The sequence below is a fragment of the Prunus avium genome, chromosome 7 (assembly GCF_965620075.1).
Source record: "Prunus avium chromosome 7, drPruAviu1.hap1.1, whole genome shotgun sequence".
NCBI classification, from domain to species: domain Eukaryota; kingdom Viridiplantae; phylum Streptophyta; class Magnoliopsida; order Rosales; family Rosaceae; genus Prunus; species Prunus avium.
The window spans coordinates 7,326,153-7,348,367 of record NC_142290.1 but is presented as its reverse complement, the minus strand read 5'-3'; the positions used below and the strand labels follow the sequence as shown (position 1 = coordinate 7,348,367).

General features: G+C 38.1%; 1 long non-coding RNA gene across 8 annotated transcripts; it reads left to right on the top strand.

The window, feature by feature from the left end:
* The first annotated feature begins 17,798 nt into the window (after positions 1 to 17,798).
* Positions 17,799 to 21,950, top strand: LOC148292940 (uncharacterized). Of its 8 annotated transcripts, XR_015837005.1 has the most exons (12): positions 17,799 to 18,046; positions 18,145 to 18,188; positions 18,497 to 18,530; positions 18,631 to 18,770; positions 18,872 to 19,041; positions 19,146 to 19,329; positions 19,494 to 19,713; positions 19,807 to 20,009; positions 20,397 to 20,498; positions 20,659 to 20,731; positions 21,290 to 21,446; positions 21,685 to 21,950. It is a non-coding gene; the product is annotated as an uncharacterized LOC148292940 (long non-coding RNA). The 8 variants fall into 8 exon arrangements; XR_015837004.1 differs by lacking the exon at positions 20,397 to 20,498 and having other exon boundaries at positions 17,801 to 18,046; positions 19,146 to 19,322; XR_015837002.1 differs by lacking the exon at positions 20,397 to 20,498 and having other exon boundaries at positions 17,801 to 18,046; positions 18,456 to 18,530.
* Positions 21,951 to 22,215: the final 265 nt, after the last annotated feature.

Here is a 22,215-nt window from a genome sequence, read left to right as displayed (position 1 = left end):
AAGTAGAATTAAGAAATTTTTTAATAGGACTATGATCTGATTTAGTCCTTGGCAAATGCCTAACATTAGCCTAAGCAAATTGTCTTCTCTAACTTATATACCAAATAACCCTATCAATTCGCTCAAACATCCTATTGTTGGTCCAAGTGAACTTAGGACCAGAGAAACCAAAATCTACCATATCATTAACATTAACCCAACTTTTAAACTCTTTTAACCTACTAAGAACAGCTCCTCCAAGCTTATCTTCAACAGAGAGCATTTCAATAAAATCCCCAGCTAAAAGCCAAGGAAATTGGTGGCATCCTACAACAAAATTAAGGTAATCCCAAAGCTTTTCCCTATTCACACTGTTAAGTTTGGCATACACAGCAGTGAAAAACCAAGGCAACTGACCAGGCCAAGAGACACAAGCAGCTATAGCTTGAACATTAATTCCAAGAATATCCACGACCACTTTATTCTCATTCCTGAGTAACCATAAGCCACTAGAAAAACCAATTGGGTTAACTATTTCATAGTTAGAAAACCCTAAAGACTTAGCAACGAAGATAGCCTTCCCACCACTAATCTGAGGCTCACAGACAAACAGAATATCCATATGATGTGTTCGAACCAACTCCAAAACATTAACTCCAAATTTGGCGCAAGTAGCACCTCGAGCATCCCAACATACAATATCCATAAAAAGCAACAATAGCAAACATATAGAGTGCTAAACCCTTATTAAAATCCAAAATTCATACCTTCACCACTATGGAAGGTATTACTGGAATCCTTCCCACAAGAGGGAGTCACATGATTTTCAGAAAAATCCATCCTCTCAGTTGGAAGCATTCCATCCTGAGCAGAAGAAGCCAAAGAATTAGTATCAACATCTGTTTCATCCTCTTCCTCTAGAGCACCACAATCAGCATCAATATTTGGTGGATCGTGGCCAAAAATAAACACCCCCTTGTCCTTATTAGAATTCTAACCACTCTCCCATTTATCCACCTGCTCAGAAATAGAAACACTATTATGAAATTTCTTCCCGCCAAACACCATGCTTCCTTTAGTGGTCAAAAGGCTTAGAGAATCCACCTTTAAGGGAACTACCAGCAGCCACCTTGGAAGACCCTTCCAAAGGCTTATTGGAAATATTTAAGCACTGGGCGATTCCCATTTTTAGGACCCTTAGACTTGGTCCACACTTTCTTAGGAAAACTAGGTTTTGCAACATGATGTTGCTCCACAGTCGCAGAATCTCTCTCATCTTCCCTTCCAAATGTCTCTCCCACTTCCCTAAGAGCATCAAACCGAGACCCTTGAGGTCTAGCCCCATGATTTCCAACATTTCCTTCCTTCACCCCAGGCTCAGACGACCTTCTAGGTTGCACAACCATCGAAGGCCCTCATTGACAAGCACGTTATCTTCTTTTCCCATCATAACATCTGCACCCAAAGAGTCACTCCCACCTGCAGTAGGAACCTCCCCACTTTTATCCTCACTAGCCTTCTTCTTTAAATCACAATTATCCCTGTGATGACCATATCTCCAACAAAGATAACAAATCTCTGGTACACCCTCATATTCAATATTGTACCATTCATGATTAATTTGCACAAAAGCTTCAAGAGGCTAATATATGTCCAATTCAACACATAATCTAGTGAACTTACCCGTGTTAAGAGAATTAATTTTCAGCAAATTGCCCAACATATTTCCATTTTAGAATTATTGGGGTCTTAGTCGGTGAGTCGGTGTGTGGAGTTGGTGGTTTGGTTTTCCAATGCTTGTAGCTGTTTATTTTCCAATGTCTCTAGAAGTGTAATAGTCTATATTTAGTGTGGCTCTATTGCTTTATATTGTAGATGCCGTATGGTGCTCTCTAAGCAGTCATAAAGAATATTAGCTAAATACTTGGAGGTAAGATCCCCTCGAAGTGATCCTCTCTCATCTCTTTTCTCTTTTCTGAGTGTAAATCCAATTGATAGGACCTGGTCCTATCAAGTTGGTATCAGAGCTTCGAACTGGTGCATGCCGCTGACTCGCCAACAAAAGAAGAAAGGGCTTCTTAGATCTAGGTCCACAACGATTAGTTATCATTGGGTTTAGTCCTCGCGGTTTTAGTTTTAGATGCAGGTCCTTTTACATTTATTACTTTTTTGTTGTGTCAATTTTACCCTTTGAGGTAAATAAGGAAAATACATTGAAAATCTAAATTTAATACATTATTTCCTTGTAATTGAATTCCATAATTTAAATTTTGAATTCTTTCCTTCATAATATTCCTAATATATGGACAAAATACAATTTAATCAATACAAAGTAAAGACCCACAAATTATACAATACAAGCACCCACATTAAATTATATACCTGACATACAAGTAAATAGTGTTATTATTAGTAACGAAAAATACTTAGTGATAAATCATGTTACCTATAAGTTAGGAACATAAATTAGAAAACTACCTATAAGTCAGATAAAAAAATAGAAAACTACCTATATCTCCGGTACATAAAAAAGATAAATGGTAAATCGTATGTTACCTATAACTTAGATTCATAAACAAAAAGGCAAAAAAGTGTGGTACCTATATCTCATGTATGTCAAAACACAAGTCAATTAATAACTTTTTTTTTGTTAAAGGAATATGTTACCTATAATTTAGATATATATATGAAGAAAAATATATCAAAAAATGTATTACGTACCTATGTCTCCGGTATACTATACATAAAAGAACAACTAAAAAGAACAAAATAACTGAACCTGATTAAAAGTTGAGCATATATTCAACATAAAATAATAATAATAAGATTACCTCATTAAGAGTTGTTGGATGAGGAAAGAAATATAATATTGGCTAATTATCTCATTAAGGTAATCTATATATATAAAGCAAAAGGCAGAGAATGGTGAAACATTCAAAATACCAGAAAATGCCATTGGTTAATGCAAACATTAAAAATTGAAATTATTAATTAAATGAGGATACTATGGTAAATTCACACTTTTCATATTAAAAAAATTTAAAATTAAAAGAAAAATCAAATAATCGATCCTCTTTTTATGGAACACAACCACCCATTATCTTTTTTAATTCTAAAATAAATAAATTTTTTTAAAAAAAAAGCCTCTTGCAGGCGCAAAAGCGCGTGCGAAGAGGCTAGTCTAAGATAATGGGCAATATTGGAAAAAAAAAAAGATTTTAAATATATAAAATAAAAAGATTACATCAGACAATATTCAAAAAGGAATGTAATCCTATGTGGCACAAAAGTCAAAGGACTTGTATCAAAGTCATCAAATCCGAGGATTAAACCCAACTTCTAGATGAGAATTTGGATCTATATCAACTTTTCTAAAGAAGAAATTGGGTATTCACAATCTTGACCACTACGCTATGGGCCATACATCGAATTCCCTATCTGCCAATGATTCCCAATTGGAATCAAGGATTGAAGCAAGGATTGTGGCTAATATTGATCAAAAGCTTGAGCAACTCCGGTTGTCTCTCCAAGATTCAATTTCTCAGGCCGTGGTGAGGAGTCGACACGAAGCAATTTCTGAATCCTTGGGAAATCGTCATCAACAAATTGGGCAAGGGGGTCAAACTCAATTTGATCATTGACACCATGGGGAGGGTTCTCTCCGAATGAAAATAGAATTTCTGCGATGGGAAGGTGGCGATCCTGCGGGCTGGGTTTCTCGAGCGGAGAAATATTTTCGCTTTCACTGAACTCCAGAAATATCTAAGGTGGAGATAGCTGCAAAACTGCCATTTGTTTTGAGTCAAAACCATTACTATATTATTTAGTAGTAATAGCAACCCCATGAGTCAATCATTGTCAAAACCATTACTATAGTATTTCTGCTGTTATACAGGCCCGAATTGAATTTTTCTATTATATAATAGAAACTGTATTCAAATGGCAGTTTTTATTTATGTACAGTCGTTCACATTGTCCATTCCACATCGTTTGTTAAAATAAGACGTTGGGTATGATTTAGATGTCTATTTTTACAATTTGTTAACTAGACCGTTGTATTTTACATCTTGAACCCAGTATTTTTAATATTGGAATTGTCGTGCCCAAAACCTGCATAATGAAAAGTGATAAAAATAATCTCAAACATTACAATTTATTACCAAATTAATGTCATACAGAGCCATTAATTAATGTCATAAAATTAACTGCATAACTAATGTCATAAATTACATCAATCAATCAATCCATATATCTTCATGACAGGACCCGCCTTGGATTCCCCCTCGGAATTCGTGATGAACCTTGCTTCCAGTCAGACATCTGCCCGATGCCGAACCCACTTTACTAAAAGAATCCTTGTAGCCCTAGTTCCAATATCTTGTTTTAGCAAATGACACCATCTACTCAAAACTTGGTCCAATCGCTAAATTCACTTCAAGCAGATTTACATTCCAAGCAGATTTATATTGGAGATTACCTCGGTATCTGTCAGACATAGTAGGCTTGTAAAATTGGACACTTCAAGTTCGTACGAAGTATATATATTGGTCTTCAATGATACGAACTCACAGTTGTTTCCTAGAATTGACAAATACTAAATATGCAAAGATTACTTATCATGCAATCTTTGCATATTAGTCATAGGGTTGGCAAGTCTTGTGCCCACGGAACCCGATATGGGCCCAATCTAGAGTGGGAGGAGTCAATGGTTCCGTACAAGCGGTGTTAGAGCCTTGGAATCCACAACTAGTCTTCCTATCCAAGTTATGAATGCATAAAAATTGACTCAAGCTTCATCAACAATAGATTATCGCATACAAGCCTATGGTATCTAGGTCAGGATGCATGATTCTCCTAATGCATGTGATTGTGCATGGTATCTACACAACACATGATCTCTAATATGCAACCTAATCATGGTATCTACTTAGAATAAAGCATACAAGAGTCATTAAGCTTCTTGAGAATATGATAATCACACAAGTCCTAGAACATGGTATCTGTCCTAGTCAACCTATGGTTATTAACCCCTTGAATGATTCTTAGGCCATTCATGTGTTGTTTGTGAAAGGAGAGTAGAATTGGTGAATCTAAACCCCTTCCCAACATGTGCTAGATGCATAAAATCCTAGTTAGCTACTCCAAGAAAAAATACATCAAGCCCATAATAAACTGGAGGTTAACAACTTGATAATGAAAGCAAGGAATTCAATTAACTATGAAATCATCCATAACATTGAATATTCATGACTAGGGCTTCATCCTAAGCCCTAACTAAATAGATTAGTTAGACATAACTGTGAATACAGAAAATAAGAAATACATAGATAGAATAAAGAGAAGAGAAGGACTAGCTGGTGGCAGCAAGGTAGTTCCCAGGAAAGCTCCAAGCTCTCCCTCCTTTGCAACTAGCTCTCTTTTCTCTTTGTGGTGAATGATGGAATCTAAATGTGTGTATAAGTAATAGATGAAATGAATGTATGTGTCCTTGAATGAATGTGCAGCTCTTTATTTATAGAGTGCCAAATTCGTCCTCCCTTTTGGCTGGTGAAGAACTCCTCTCTTAGCTACTGCCCAATTGCCTTAGTTACGCAATAAATGCTTTTGGTGGACTGTTGCGTAGATACAGCTGCACCAAAATGGATTCAGTTGCATCCTCAACTTGTGATACTCGCAAGTGCACGAGCCGTTTGGTAGTATAGCATATGTAAGTGCGAGGTCGATCCCACGAGGATTGGTGATTGAATGATCCAATTCATTTTCCCTACACAAAACAGAAATGAAAAAGAAAGGAAATAAATAAAACAAGGAAGAAAGAAAATAACTAACTCAAGTAGATAAGTTCCCAAGTTCAATTAGATTAATGGATTGATTCTAGCTAAAGTATGATTAAGCCATGGTGTGTGGTCATAACCTTGTGTTCCTAATTCCCTAATTTGATCATTTGTTGTCTAACCTAAAATTAAGCATTAGGAACCCATTAAGCATAGAAGAACAATTTAAACAACCAAGCATGTATCTAATCCCTGTTGTCGAATGTCCATACATACTCTTCCTATTCATAGTTCAATTCGAATTAAAGCATGGTGTCTACTCTTAATTCAAACCAAGATAGCTAACATGCAAGCCTAAATGGTGATCAATCATTCAAACTAGCATATTAACTTATAAGCATAATGAATAAGAACAAAAATCATAATTGAAACTTGGAAACGAATCAAACTTGAAACTAAAGAAAAGAATTTACATAACAATGAAAATTAAGTAGAACTTGGAAAAACTTAAGGAGAATTTCAGCACAAAGATCTCATTATAACAATTGAAAACTAGAAAGAGAAACTAAGAGAATTTGAGGGAGAGAAGGGAAGGGAGCTCTAGAGAAGTGTTTGAGAGCTCCCCCCCTTGGGGTGTGTTTACAAGCTTGGGAAACCTCACTATATATAGGCCTAAGGAAGCTGAAAATCTGAATTAAGTATGGCTAATGCATACAACACTTTGTTTTATAAAATCTGAAATGGTTGATGCACTTCACTAATGCATACAACACTTCCATTATAAAATCTGAAATGGTTGATGCACTTCACTAATAAATCCCACCAGCAGCCCTAGCTCATCTTCATGTCACCATGACCAAGCTTCCAACCAGAAATAATAGCTCATCCTGAGGTCAGCATGACCAGCAACTTCAAGGGCTTACGAATTGGGCTTCCCTTAAGCAAATTAAGACTTTAAGTACTCAAACTTGAAGTTCAGAATGTCTTCTTTCCAGCCATATATCATTTGGGCCAATCCAAGGTCGGAGGAGGAAGTTAAGGCCAAAACAAATTGCTAACTCATTTTGCGCGCTGATAAAATCCATCCTGAGCATGGCTCTGTGTTTGCTAGGTAACAGACTCCACAATTATCCAATGGGGCTGAATTTCGGATATGTTATAGTATACACCCATTGGAACAACTTTCATGAAGAATGTGGCCTCATCCGAGCTATGTAGGTTGCTGAAACAAAGCTTGCAATATGACCTACGAAACTGGGCTGGCAGGGGACTGTAGCCAAAATTGAGTTTGTCTTTAAGCTCTTCATCCATTCATCCAAATTAGGCCCTAACATGCATGGATTGCATCATTTACTATCCAAAGCCCTCATTATTACCTAAAGCTCAATGAACTGAAAGATAAACACAAAAAGGATTAAAAGCACAAGTTTAACTCAAAAACATAACCAAATCATAAGCTAGAAGGGTACAAAATTATATACAATTATGAACCGATCATGGACTATTCTTGGTCTCTTCATGGCAAGCTTGACTTTTGTTCATCTTTCTGAGTTCCCAAGATGATTTGTCTCCCATGTATGGCTGCTCTTATGTGTAGCACATGGATCTAGGGATGTAGCCACATTAAATGTGATGGCAGCCAACTATGACTTTTCTGTGAACTTGGTTGGGCTTTGACGTGCTGAGGGCTCCAGATTTATCTAATTGGGCTGAAATTTGGATATGTTATAATAGACACCCATTGGAACGACTTCTATCATGAGGCCTGCAAGATGACCTACAAAACTGGACTGACAAGGAGTGTGGTTCAAATTGGGTTTGTCTTTAAGCTCATATTCCTCTTATCACAATCAGCCCTTAACATGCATGAATTGCATCAAATGTGATCTCTTGCTGTCTTAACCGACAAAACACACAAACATAGGTAAGTGACTCTAAATAAAGATAAACTAAGCAAAGTCACTAAGTATAGAAGGCATGCAAATGTATGAAATTATGAACTTATCAAATACCCCCAAACTTAGATTTTGCTAGTCCTCGAGCAAAACAAAGTAAAACTACCATTTAGAAAATAGGAAATAAGCAACTAGCCTTCCAAATAAAATCCTCAAAGAATCACCGAAATATATGGTTCCAAAGAAACACAACAATCACAATCTAAGTTCCACACATGATTCAAGAGTAAGCAAAGTTCACAGTGACATCCTTAACTGTAGTGTGTCAATGCCGAATCAAAACAACACCTGTAACTCAAATAAGTACATGTGCACACACTTAGAGTAAAATCAAGAATTCCAAACCCCATAAGCTCGATATCAAATTAGCTCTCCACAGTAATACCATACAATACCAAGGATCAAAAGGACTTTACAAGGGTTGTAATGAGGCTTAGGGTAGTGGTGGAATGAAAGAGGGGATATGGATATATAACAACATCTTGAGCACAACTAAAGCAATGAGAGATTACTGAACTTTGTAACAAGCAAGGAACACATACATGAGCATATTTTCAACATAATTTCAGCACCTTCATATCTGTTTATTTGGCCTAATTTTGTGGCTCTTTACCCTAGATCACCATGATCTTCTCCTTATAACACCCTAGGGCCATGACTACATTGGTCACACTTCATTACCTTTTTTGATTAGTTACCAATACCCACAAACTTATTTCTTTTCAACACTTGGGTAATGGCACTAATGATTCACTTTTGCTCCAAAACCCTTGCATTCTTTATAACTCTCTTTTGAAAGTCATAGTACTTGTGAATTAAGGAAGATGAGGATAATTAAATTGTTAAAGGTTTATATTTTCCTGATTGCAGGGGGAGGGAGTGACTGACTCGACAGGGGTTTGATTGTGCCTCTAGAGTATCAATGCGCCTCTGGTTATGCACGGTATCCCAGTGGTCGGGTTGGTGTTTGCTTGCCCGATCACACTCTCTCCTGTTAGGCTCGACTAGGAGGCCCTTTATCGACACCCGTGGTAGTCCATACGGTCGGGTCGGTATAAGGGCAACTAATCTCTTATGGCCACATGGTGTTCTCTAATAGGCTCGGCTTATAGTGATGGTATGAACCATTAACAGTAGCCCCCCAACTCTCAACTCAAAGTGCCGATCTTGGGTGGGGAGTTGTTCTGATTTTCCTTTTTGAGGGAGCTGAGCCTTTTTCAGATGAGGCAACCGTACTGCAGAGATCGGGTAGGGTAGCCCCCAAAGTTTCCAGCTGAGTAGGGCTCCTTTGCGTAAGATTTGTGGCACTAGGTTTTGAAATTTGAGGTACTCGAGTGGGTGTGATGTGGCAATAGTTGATTGGCTGAGGAGGCGGCGTATTAATTTCCGCTGATGTCAGAGCCTGCGAGAAGTCGCATCGGTTCGTGTCCCGTCGCTTCGACTGATGGGCGCTGGCATGCTTCCACTTGTGACCATCCTGGCTGGGATAGCCGATGTGTGGATGGTGGGGATGCTCGGTCATCGTTTGTATAAAAGGGGAAGCAGTCGTCCCTTGCCATACTTTCGCCATTGTTGCCGTTGGAGAGCTTTGCCATTTTTCCGAGCGGTTCTGTAAGTGTGCCATTGTTGCAGAGAGGAGCGCGTGGCCTTGAAGTCCGATTCAGTCATGTTCTGAGGTCTTTTGGTAAGGTACTTTCCTTCCTCTTCCTTTCGTTTTTCCAGAATCTCAAATTTTGAGTTGCTTCGCTTTTTATGGGTTTGGTGTGTTTGTTCATTTTTTTTTTCTGGGTTCGTGTGTGTCTTGATTTTTAGCCCTCGCCCCTTCCTCCCTTGATTGTGTTTGAAGTATCAAGAGCTATGCGATTATGTCGAGCTAATCCAATATGTCCGATTCATAAGATACGACGAGCAGTGGGTCAGCCTTTAAGGATGATGTGGAGGACACAGAGGTGGTGGACGAGATGTATGAGGCAGCCAAGCAAATGGGCAAGGATATGCCCATCGGTCTTAGTGGAAATTTTGCGTACCAAGGGGCCAGAGGAAGGGTAGGAGGTGAGGAAGTGGAGGATGCCGACTAGAGTGAAGGGGGGGGGGGGGGGGGATAGGTTTGAGGCCAGAAATGTAGGCACGGTGGTAGCCTCAGGCTAGGGTGGGGTGACGAACTCAAACATAGGGACAGATTTGACAAAGGGAGGATGGTCGGCTGATGAACATCCGAGCACTATGACACAGCAAAACTTAGATCGATTAAGGGAGGAGTATGCTATACCGAGCAATATTAGGCTTAAGGTTGAATTGCCCAGCGAGTTGTGGTACTTTTGTATAGAAACACTTGTTATTGATCTTGCCGTGTTTCGTTGTCTTTGCAGTTGATTTGGAGAGAGCCGAACTATCCGCAGTCGAGCAGGATCAGGTTAGCCAAGTGCTTGCTTTGCCTGGTACCGAGAGAGCCGTATATATACTACTTGCGAGTGAAAGTCTGATCAGCTCAGTAGGTGAGTTATCACGGCCTTGTGATAAGTGTTATCAACGTGGTCAGCCCTAATGAAGATGGCCAAAAAGGGTTCGTCGAAATGATCCTAACATGCAAGCTCAGTTAATGAAGATGGCTAAAAAGGGTTTGTCGAGTGGATCGGCTGGTGGCTCGGACCCAGGCAACCAGCGCAGCTGCAGTTCCCGTTCAGGGAGCGCATAAAAGATGAGCTGACGAGCAGTTACCCTGAGATGCGGGGAAGAGGTGGGTTGAAGAGGAGCTAGGGAGGGATAGCAGGAAGAGGCAAGTGGGCTCTTCTGCTCCAGAGGGGGCTAAGAGAACAAGCGTGGATCCCGTTAGTGGTCTGCTGGAGCTGTGGGTAGACGCGAACCTGGTGCTCAGCTTGTACCATGAGGCGATCAAGTGGACCTTGAAGCTAGAGGTTGTTGAGGGGCTCTTCTTTGAAGAGATGGGGTACAGTGGTGTCTGCCGCGCAAATCTCACGGCCTGGAGTTCCGGGCCGAGGGGATGTGCGTTAACACGGGGTTTCCTGCTTTTGGGTGCGGTGCGGTTGTGCGCGGGCGTGCCAGCACGGTTTACCGTGCGTTGATGTTTCGATGAGTTTTGGATGGGTGAATGGTGCGCCTGTTTGATCTGCCTTCCTGGTCAAACGATTGTAGCCGAGAGAGGAACTGGTCTCGGCTGTTAGGTTCACGGCCTGAACTACAAGGCCGTCGAGTGATGGTGTTGGTGGTGGGTTTTGGGCGGTGCTCCGGCGCGCTGCTCAGGGAGTGACGGTCGTGTGATATATGGGGTGAGTGAGCGGACAAACAGAGATGGTGCTCCGGCGCCTTGAAAATCAAGGGTCGTATGATATATTGATGAATGGATTCTGCTTACAATCTAACACTACTCCTAGGAAAGCAAGTAAAGATATTGAAAGTGCATTACAGAAGAAAATAAGTTGCTCCATGGGAGGCTTGTTTTGGTGTTTGAACCCTTTGAAAGTAGTCTTGAGCCTTGTATTTATAGGAAGAGTCCCTGGATGAGTAATCGAGGCTGAAATTACGCATAGTGGAGTCTGATTAGCGCAAGTGGGCAATCCAATCGACATTTGGGATCGTGAAGTATGGTGATGAGACTCCAGAAATCCTGGTGAATCTCGGCCGCCGCGCCCAATCGTGGGTTTTGAACCTCTGGCCGTGGAGACGCATTTATTGCCTGGATAGCTGGTGAACCAACATCTCAAGCTGTCAGAATTCTTGTGAGAATGTCCACGTCTAATCACTCTGATCTTCACCACCAAATCCTGACTTCAGTCACTTCCCACCTTCCCTCATGCATTAAATGCTACTTTGTGGCCAATGGGTTTTGCTGCATTAAGCAGGCACTACTTCATTAAATGAAGCCTGGGACCCTGCTGTCACGTGATGATTTGCCTTTAATGTCTTGGCCGCAATTTTGTTCGGCCTCGGCCTCGGCCTATGCTTGAGGCCGAGATGATCATGCCTTAGCATTTCTTCTTTAATTCTTTAAGGAAGACGAATATGCCCTGGCGAAACGCTGCGTTTCAACCTCTGCGAATAAGTGCCAGGGCCGAAAGGAAGGGCTCCTTCGGCCAGCTCGTGGCCGTGATTTATCAGGCACAAACAAGTGGCATGACCTTGTCGGCTTTGGAGGACCAGATAAAGGTAATGTATTATGTCGTCTCTTTGTCCTTGGTGGTTTTGTGGTGCCTGTTTCTCACCGTATTTCCCTCGCAGGCCACAATGAAGCTGTTCATTGCTGCTCAGAATGTGGCTACCCATCGCAAATTCGATCTGGCCAAATTCGATCTGGGCAAAAGGGACGAGCATGCAGTAACCCTGGCAGAGCTGAGCTAAACAATTGGGGAGAAGGCGAAGGTGGTGGAAGAGCTTGAGCTTATGTGGAGCCGTCTGGAGGGAGAGGTGAAGAAGAACACTGAGTCGTCTTTTGTGGAGAAGCTCCGGGACGAAAGGCGTGGTTTGGGCCAAGAGCTGTCAGGGGCCCAGAAGGAGTTAGATGAGGCTAAGCAGAAGATCGACGCCTTTTCTTCTGAGCTGTGTTCGTGCTATGATGATGTCGTTAAGGACTTCATCGAGTTGGCTGAGTACCAGGAGAGGCTCGCTGGTCAGAGGACCGAAGGATACTTTGAGCTGATAGAGAAAGTTGGGGAGAAGTATCCTTCACTAAATTGGAGTTTTCTGGACGATGAAGTCGAGGAGGTCCCAGCAGAGCAAGGTGGAGGGGTAGGTGCGGAAGTGGTCCCATCCGAAGTGGACCCGGGGTTCGGTGGAAATCCAGTGCCCGGTATGTGAGAAAAAATAAGTAAATAAATAAAAAGAAGCCAAAACATGGTTTAAAATAAACTGCTCTTATAAAAATAGCTCCAAAACCTTACAACTTTACAATAAATAAATAAAGCTCTGTCACTCTCATCTAATTCAGTCTAAACTAGTTTAGTCCTTGTCTTGCCCTCTAATTCATCTGAAAAATTAAACAATGTGAGGGATGAGCAACCATCGCTCAGTGAGTAGATTATGTAAGGGCTCGTTCTGTAACGTTTTAAGGGGTTGTTTTCATTTTCAGAGAACAAAAATGAGGCAAAAACACATTCGGTGGCCCAAAAACAAAAAACACTGAGAATGTTTTCATAAAATGAAAACAAGTTCATGTGTACTTGTAGAAAACAGAAAAAATAACTCACATATTATTATTTCAAATTGAACTTGTAGAAAACAAGTTCATGCGTACGTTTTCCTAAAAATAACTCACATATTATTATTTCAAATTGTACTACCAGACACATTTTCATTGTTTTTGTTTTCTGAAGATGTTTTCTAATCTACTAGACGCATTTTCATTTCCTGAAAATGCAAATTCGTTTTCTTTTTTCATTCTCTGAAAATATTCTAAGAAAACATTCTTCGAAAACGTTACTGAACGGGCCCTAATATGCTAGTCAAGCAATGCCATTTTACACACTCTAGAAAATATCATGAAAAGATACGCCAATCCAGATCATATCACATCATCCCTTCATATCTTGGTTATCCTTCATAGCATGTAACCAACTATGTGACCCCTATTGGCCTTATTGCCCTATGTCCTCGTGTGGTACATCTATCCCTCGGATACCCCAACATTGAAGTTCTCATGTTCCATGAATAATACATACTTCACAAATATTCCAATCAATATATATATAGTGTGAAAGATTGCACCAAATTAGACATGCTTGACTTGAAATAGAGAGATATTTGTAAATAGAACAAATCCATGATAATTCATGGTTTTCATATTTTATCACAAAATATGAACTTTTAGAACACATTACATAAACCACTTACCTCGATAATAAGAACCCTTAAAATAAAGTGGCAAGACAACCCATCTACCTATCTCCTCCAATATCAAATTTCTTTGCATCTCTCTTTAGTCCTCTCTAACAAATATCATGTTGCATGCATGTTATCTCTAGATATAGTAGTAAACAACTTGTAAATGCAAGCTCCCTATTTATACTAGAATAAAGGCAGCAACTATCATTCTATCATTGGTATATGTTTGGAGCTTGAGGATAAGTGCTAACATTTGGTATTAGGATAATATTTTGATGAAGTAAAGACAGCTAGCCACTTGGATAACAAGGCAACAACCTTATGTGTTTACACGTCCCTTAAGCAACCAAGGAATGGTGCCACCTCCAGCTTATGTTATCCACCTCATGCTTCTTATATACATATTTAATATAATAAAATACATATAATTATTAAAATGATAAAACAACTATATATATAAACAATTTAAATATATTACTAAATAGGTAGCAAAATATTTATTCTTCATACGTGTCTTCACATTTATTGACTCCATCACAGATTTGGTTTGATAGTTGTAAACCCTATAAGCCCTATTGGTAAGCGAATATCCTAGAAACATTCTCTTGTCACACTTTGGGTAAAATTTTGCCAAGTGTTCTCGATCTCTCAAAATTTAGCAAGTACTACCAAATACCCTGAAATACGACACATTCGGTCTTCTACCTTTCCTAAGTTCATAAGGTGTATTTCTAGTTCCAGGTCTCAAGTTCGAAATGTAACAAGCTGTATTGACACTTTCTTTGACAAATTGATTTCGGATTGAGCTTGAAACATGGGGCAACATCATAATATGTTGGGAGGAGTTGTTGTGTGAGTTTTGAGTGAAATCCAATTACTAAAACTATGCAATGCACCAACCACTCCATTTACGGTACGTATGAATTTGAAGTGTGCAATTTCTTTGTCTAATTGATTTCAGATCTAGCCCAAAACTTGAGCAACATCATAATACGGTGGGAGGAGTCATTTGATGAGTTTTGAGTGAAATCCAATTACTAGAACTATGCAATCCGCCACCCACTCCGCTTACGGTATGAACTTCATACGAACTTAAAGTGTCCAATTTTTTTGACCAATTGATTTCGGATCGAGCCCAAAACAAGGGTAACATAATAATATGGTGGGATGAGTCATTTGGTGAGTTTTAAGTGAAATCCAATTACTAAAACTATGCAATGCACCAACCACTTCATTTACGGTACGAACTTCGTTCGAACTTGATGTGTCCAATTTCTTTGATCAGTTGATTTTGGATCGAGCCGAAAACTTGGGCAACATCGAGGAGTCATTTGGTGAGTTTTGAGTGAAATCTGATCACTATAAATATTCAATGCACCACCCACTCCATTTACGGTACGAACTTGAAGTGTCAAATTTCTTTGACTAATTGTTTCCGGATCGAGCCAAAAACTTGGGCAACATCATAATATGGTGGAAGGAGTCATTTGGTGAGTTTTGAGTGAAATCCAATCACTAGAAATATGGAATGCTCCACCCACTCCATTTACAGTACGAACTTCGTACGAACTTGAAGTGTCCAATTTCTTTGACCAACTGATTTCGGGTCGAGCCCAAAACTTGAGCAACATCATAATATGGTGGGAGGAGTCATTTGGTGAGTTTTGAGTGATATCCAATATGTAAAACTATGCAATCCTACAACCACTCCATTTACGGTACGAACTTCGTAGAACTTGAAGTGTCCAATTTCTCTGACCAATTGATTTCGAATCGAGCCAAAAACTTGGGCAACATCATAATATGGTGGGATGAGTCATTTGGTGAGTTTTGACTGAAATCCAATGTGTAAAACTACGCAATCCTACAACCACTCCATTTACAGTACGAACTTGAAGTGTCCAATTTTTTTGACCAATTGACTTCGGATCGATCCCAAAACTTGGGCAACAACATAATATGGTGGGAGAAGTCATTTAGTGAGTTTTTAGTGGAATCCAATCAGTAAAACTATCCAATGCTCCAACCACTCCAAATATTGTATGAACTTCGTACGAACATGAAGTTTCCATTTTCTTTGACCAATTGATTTCGAATCGAGCCCAAAACTTGGGCAACATCATAATATGGTGGAAGGAGTCACTTGGTGAGTTATGAGTGAAATCCAATATGTAAAACTATGCAATCCTACAACCACTCCATTTACGGAACGAACTTCGTACAAACTTGAAGTGTCCAATTTCTTTGACCAATTGATTTTGGATCGAGCCCAAAACGTGGGCAACATCATAATATGGTGGGAGGAGTCATTTGGTTAGTTTTCAATGGAATTCAATCACTAAAATTGTGCAATGCTCCAACCACTCCAAATACTGTATGAACTTCGTACGAACTTGAAGTGTCCAATTTCGTTGACCAATTGATTTCGGATCGAGCCTAAAACTTGGGCAACATCATAATATGGTGCGAGGAGTCATTTGGTGAGTTTTTAGTGGAATCCAACACTAATGCTATGCAATGCTCCAACCACTCCAAATACTGTACAAACTTCGTACGAACTTGAAGTGTCCAATTTCTTTGACCAACTGATTTCGAATCGAGCCCAAAACTTGGGCAACATCATAATATGGTGGAAGGGGTCACTTGGTGAGTTTTGAGTGAAATCAAATGTGTAAAACTACGCAATCCTACAACCACTGAATTCATGGAACGAACTTCGTACGAACTTAAAGTGTCCAATTTCTTTGACCAATTGATTTCGGATCTAGCCCAAAACTTGGGCAACATCTTAATATGGTGGGAGGAGTCTTTTGGTGAGTTTTCAATGGAATCCAATAACTAAAACTATGCAATGCTCCAACCACTCTAAATACTGTACGAACTTCGTACGAACTTGAAGTGTCCAATTTCTTTGATCAATTGATTTCGGATCGATCCCAAAACTTGGGCAGCATTATAATATGATGGGAGGAGTCAATGATTCCATAAAGGTATCATTAACCAATATCGTGGTTCTCCCACTCTGGTATCGTTGACTAATTATATTGCCAATTGGTTTCGGATGACTAATAGGCAGCATCATGGGCCTGTATGCAAGTACGAATTTTAATATTTCACTACCCAACCACACTTCTTCTATTATAATAGGGGTCTTGTAGACCTTACGCCCGAACTTGCCAGCCCTGTTATATTTGGCTCGTCCGGCTATACTCTTTTAATATTTTATATTTCAACAATATAGCCCTGCGGTTGTACTATTTATATTTAAAAAAAAAAAAAGACCTAGTATTGCCCCGTGGTCGTACTATTTATTAGAAAAATTATCATTTTGGCAAGTTACAACTGAAAAGTTCCGCCATTATATAATATTTTACAATAATTTATTGTAATATTTTAATATATATTATTTTTTATCAATAATATGTGGAAATTATGTCTATAATACATGAAGTTTGTGTGTATTATTGAAAAATTCGTAATAAAAATACGGGTATTAAACATGAAAAACACATACGTACATCTATTTTATGTTTGCTTTTAAAAAAAAAAAAACTTGTATTTTACCTTGCCTTTAAAATGTGTAAGGAAAACGGAAGTATTATTGAAAAATACATACGTACGTGTATAATACGAGTATTAAACGGGAAAATAATAAATTCTTTATACGAATAATAACTCTAGAAAAGTAAAAAATCAAAAGGGGACAATAGAGACTTGGGTAATGGCCTAATAGTAATGGATAATGCTCTAAACTACTCTTATTTATAAACGAAAAATCAGAAAAATTAGTTGAATTTATTTCTTTATTTTGCACTTGGGGAAAAGGTCTGTACCTTTTGAATAGGTAGAAAAGCTGAATTAGGAGGATTATAATTTGATAAGCATCTTGTGTTGGAAGATGATGGGCAGCTAGGTTTTTGTATGTACCTTCACATTTGACTGGACCTTTTGGAATAACCAATAACTCCAAATAAACTATAGAACAGTGAAAAATATAATCAGTGGCGGTTATCTTCTATATATATAAAGCAAAATGCAGAGAATGGTGAAACATTTAAAAACCCGAATATGCCATTTATCAAAGAAAAAATTAAAAGCGCACAATTTTAATTAAAGCAGGGTACAATTGTAAAAGAACAATTACGCAGAACTTTAATTAATTTAAAAAGAAAACAAAATAGGTACATACCCATTACAGAGCAGTTGCTCTTCTTATCAGTTTATTCTGGCACGTTCTATTGAAATAGGATTAAGGATTTAAAAAAGAAAACTGAAAACAAAACTGAAAACAAAACTGAAACGGTCGAAAACCCACCACGACCCTCAAACTTGGAACACTTTTCCTCCCTCACCCATGTTTTGCAGAGCAAGAATCCTCATCTACTCACTGCATAATAGTAAGGGGGCAAACGGATTCAGCATCACCAATTGTAGAAAGTGGACGAGGATTAACTCTTCCACTGATCGATTATACTAATTCAGTTCTGTATTTCGTACAAAAAGGTTTGAGGTTTTCTTTTGTTTTTCTACATTCGTTTCTTCCTTTGTGATGTCGAAAATTGAGAAGTAAATCATAAATTGAGTTTGGTTTGTTGTTACAGTGAGGAAGATTGAAGGAAAAAGAACTTCAGCAATCAATATAGGGGTACGTATCTCTCTTTAATTTTGGGTTTTTTTTCTTTTCTTTTTGAATGGAATTCATCTTCGAATTAATCATATTTGTTAGATTATTCTTGCATGTCGTGTTGTTTCTCAAATAAGGGTTCTTCATCTGCTATCATGCTTGAGATTTTTTCTTATGATCTTTTCATCCGTGAATACATGACAGAAATGAGATTTTGATTTTGTAAGGATCAGAGAATTGTGCAGCAGAGTTTTGGTCATTCATTTCTTTTTGAATTTGCAATAGCAGTGTTAATTGTATCATGGTTTCTTCTTTCTGTTGTTTCGTAGAGCAAGAATCCTCATCTACTCACTGCATAAAAAGGTTGGAGGTTTTTTTTTTTTTTTTTCTAGATTTGTTTCTTCATTTGTGATGTCGAAAATTGAGAAGTAAATCATAAATTGAGTTTGGTTTGTTCTTACAGGGAGGAAGATTGAAGGAAAAAGAACTGGAGCAATCAATATTGGAACCCCCAGTCTGCTCATCAATCTGGTAGTTCATGTCTTTGTGTGGCTGATTTTCTCTTTACCTGTGTTTATTCCAGAAAATTGGTATAAAATTATGGTATGATTTTGTGTGCTTATTTTCGTTTTTTCTTTTTGTGAATTTTCAGTATTTGTAAGATGTTGCAGTGTATGTTGATTTTGTTGCCATTTTGGTTGCAGATACTGATGATGACAGCTACAGGCCTTCAAAAAGGGTGAGGGCTGATTTCAGGCCTCCAAGAAGCTGCGACGATAATGATGGAATGCAGAGTTCACCGAGAAGATCACAGCACGGAAACTCCAGAGAGGATGTCCCAATGACTGACCAGACTGATGATGATGGCTATGAGGTTTAGTTATACAAATCATGCTTCTGACTTGGATGACCTTTTACATGAATTTCTTGAGTAAATTTCTTCAAGCTTTTCTCATTTTACATGAATTTCATGTGCAGGATGATGATGACTAAGAAGCCAAGTTTGAGATGTATCGTGTTTAGGGAACACTCAGGAAGTGGGTTACTAGAGATGAAGTGCGAAGATTTATAGCCAAGAAGTTCAAAGAATTTCTGCTCACCTTTGTGAAGAAGGGTTCTTCCGACATTGAATATGTGCGCCTCATTAATGAGATGGTATTAGGTAAGGGCTTAGCTTTATTTAACCGGCTCTTATGCTCTGTTAACTGTACATTGGCCATTTGTGCTTTTTATCTCAATGTGTTGTGCAAGCAGCAAGCTGCAAGCTACATAATGCCTCGGATCTTTAATTTGAATTTTGAATCAATTCACTGTTGCATTTTGTAGCCAATAAGTGTAGTCTGGAGATTGATTACAAGCAATTCATCGGTACTCATCCCAATATTGCCATTTGGTTGGCTGATGCTCCTCAGCCTGTCCTGGAAGTCATGGAAGATGTTGCCAAGAATGTGGTGTTTAGTTTACACCCCAATTACAAACGTATCCATCAAAAGATCTACGTTAGGATAACCAACTTACCTGTTTACGATCAGATTCGCAACATTCGGTATTGTGGTGATTTTTTTTTTCTTTTGTTGCTACATCTTTCCTACCTTTTTCCTTTGAGGTGAAAATGTCATCCTGCTCTTATGGTGTGCAGGCAGATCCATTTGAATACCATGATTCGTATTGGAGGCATTGTGACCCGACGCTTTAGGGTCTTTCCCCAATTGCAACAAGTACGATTGCAATAAATGTGGGGCAATCTTGGGGCCATTCTTTCAGAACTCTTATTCAGAAGTTAAAGTTGGTTCTTGCCCTGAATGCCAATCAAAAGGACCGTTCAGTGTCAATATTGAGCAGGTGAATTTTACAAATTTACATACATTTGCCTTCAGTTTTCTTTTTGGCTGGAAAAATCTGGAGAGAAGAAAGGGAATTAACATTGAATGTTGTGGAGGCTGTTTTGGGAACTTATAATTAATATTGCACCTCAATTATGCTAGAAAAGGTTGAAAATGGGTTTTATTTTTCTTCCAGTTTTTGTTACTCCAGTATTATGTTTTTAGCCGCCTTTATATTATTGTATAGTTTCTGAGAAAAGGGATCAATTGAAAAAAAAAACAATTTTTAGTTTTAGTTATCTGATAACCATTTCTCTTTCTCTTTAGTTTTAATCTGTATAAGGCAGCAGTTCCTTTCAGTTTTTTTATGCTTTCATCTTCTTCTTCTTCACTTTTCGGGGTCCAGTCATTAGTTCAAGAACTCGAAGTCCAGAATTGCTTCAATGATTCCGGTTCCATGCTTTCTGTTTAATAATCTTCAATCTGCAGAGTATCAATTCTGTAAATGGTACAAATCTCTCTCACACACAAAGCTATCCCTAATTTATGTTTGATTGACTGAAACTTGGCTATGGTCTAGGTCTGTGTTTATGTTTATGTTCGTGTTTGTAATTATTTATGTGTTTGACTTATGAAATTAAAAAGTTTTTGGAATTTTATCTCAACAGATGGAATCGCCTCTCACCTCTCTCTTTATGACGCATAAGGGTTCCATAAGAAGCAAAGGAAACTATATTTAAGGTTAATGATTCTTTATTTCGTTATATTTTGTATTTTAAGTTTCCAATCAGCATACATTAGTTTAGTTGGAAGATGATTTTTTTTACCTTTTGGGTTCTCTCAAAAGTTGTCCATTATTATACAATCCATTTTTTCCCCCAAAATTAGACTTTTTAATATTGGCTCTACTATAACTAGGTGTTCTGTTTTCTGCTGATAATTTGGGCCTCTAAAAGTGCCTAACAAAGCCATGGCTTTATTTCTCTACGTTCATGTGTTAGTGAGAATCCATGATTTCTATTTTTGTCTTTCTGGAAGACGCAGGTGGGTTGTTTCTGACTGGAATTGGGTGTTGGTTTACATTTGTTATTTGTTATTTGTTTACACTATCACTATTAGTTTCTTCTTTCTTTATGTTTATTTTTTGTTAAGTGTCCAGGTCATTTTAGATCCAGATTCAGTTTCATATTGATGTAAAGTGTCCAGTTCAGGCATCAACTTCTATTTTTTATGTTACGAATAAGATTATACTTTGATTTTTTCTTCTTCTTTTTTCCTCACGGGATTATTTTTATACAGGAATTAAAAGCAAAATGAGGATCAGAGTTGGAGGGAGTTCAAGAGTAACATGAAAGCAGAACAAAAGGGAAGCATCATGGTGAGTCAACATAAGCACCGATCATGACTTCTTCGAGCAGTGAACCAAAGTCGCTCTTCTTCGTGGACAAGTCCAAAGGTACCTCATTCATACCTTTGTTTTTTTGTTTTTTGTTTCGAGTGACATAATTGCCTTTTTCTGCAGCTGATAATAACACATCCATAATGACACACTGCGATAGACTTATTCCGAAACATAAGTCTATTGTTTTGATGGATTGTTTTAGTATTCTTAATATCTTGCTTCATATTAAGTTTTTTAGTTGTTTTCGTCTTCTTCTCTTTTTTTTTTCTTTTTTTTTTGTGTGTAAATGCAGATCCAATTTGCTACATGAGGCTTCCAAAGAAGATAGTAGTAAGAGAGCATAAAATTGCTGCAGGAGGAGGTTCATGTACAAGCAGCAGCTAAAAGGATTTCAGGATCATAATTTAATTGTCATGATTTTTTTATTTTTTTGTTTTTTGTTTTCTGTTTTCCTTTTTCAATGGTTGCAATACTAGCTTCAATTACTATATTTTGGTGTAACGAGTTTTGTTTTAAATAAAGACTTATTCAATTGCATCTATACCAAATTCGGTTCAATGATTAACTATGATAATTTTTATCAATAAATACAAAGAGGAATTTAAATTCGTTCTTGCATTTGTTTCAAATTTTTCAATATGATCAACTATGATAATTGATTTATTTTTATGAAGGTTATCAATGAATACAATACAACATATGTTACCAAATTATTGAAAAAAAGAATTTTTAAGGACAATTCAAACTAAAAATTAAAAACAGGAAAATGCTTTTTACCCAAGCTAATAAAAGGTATTTCAAATTATGGGAAAAAACAAGGAAA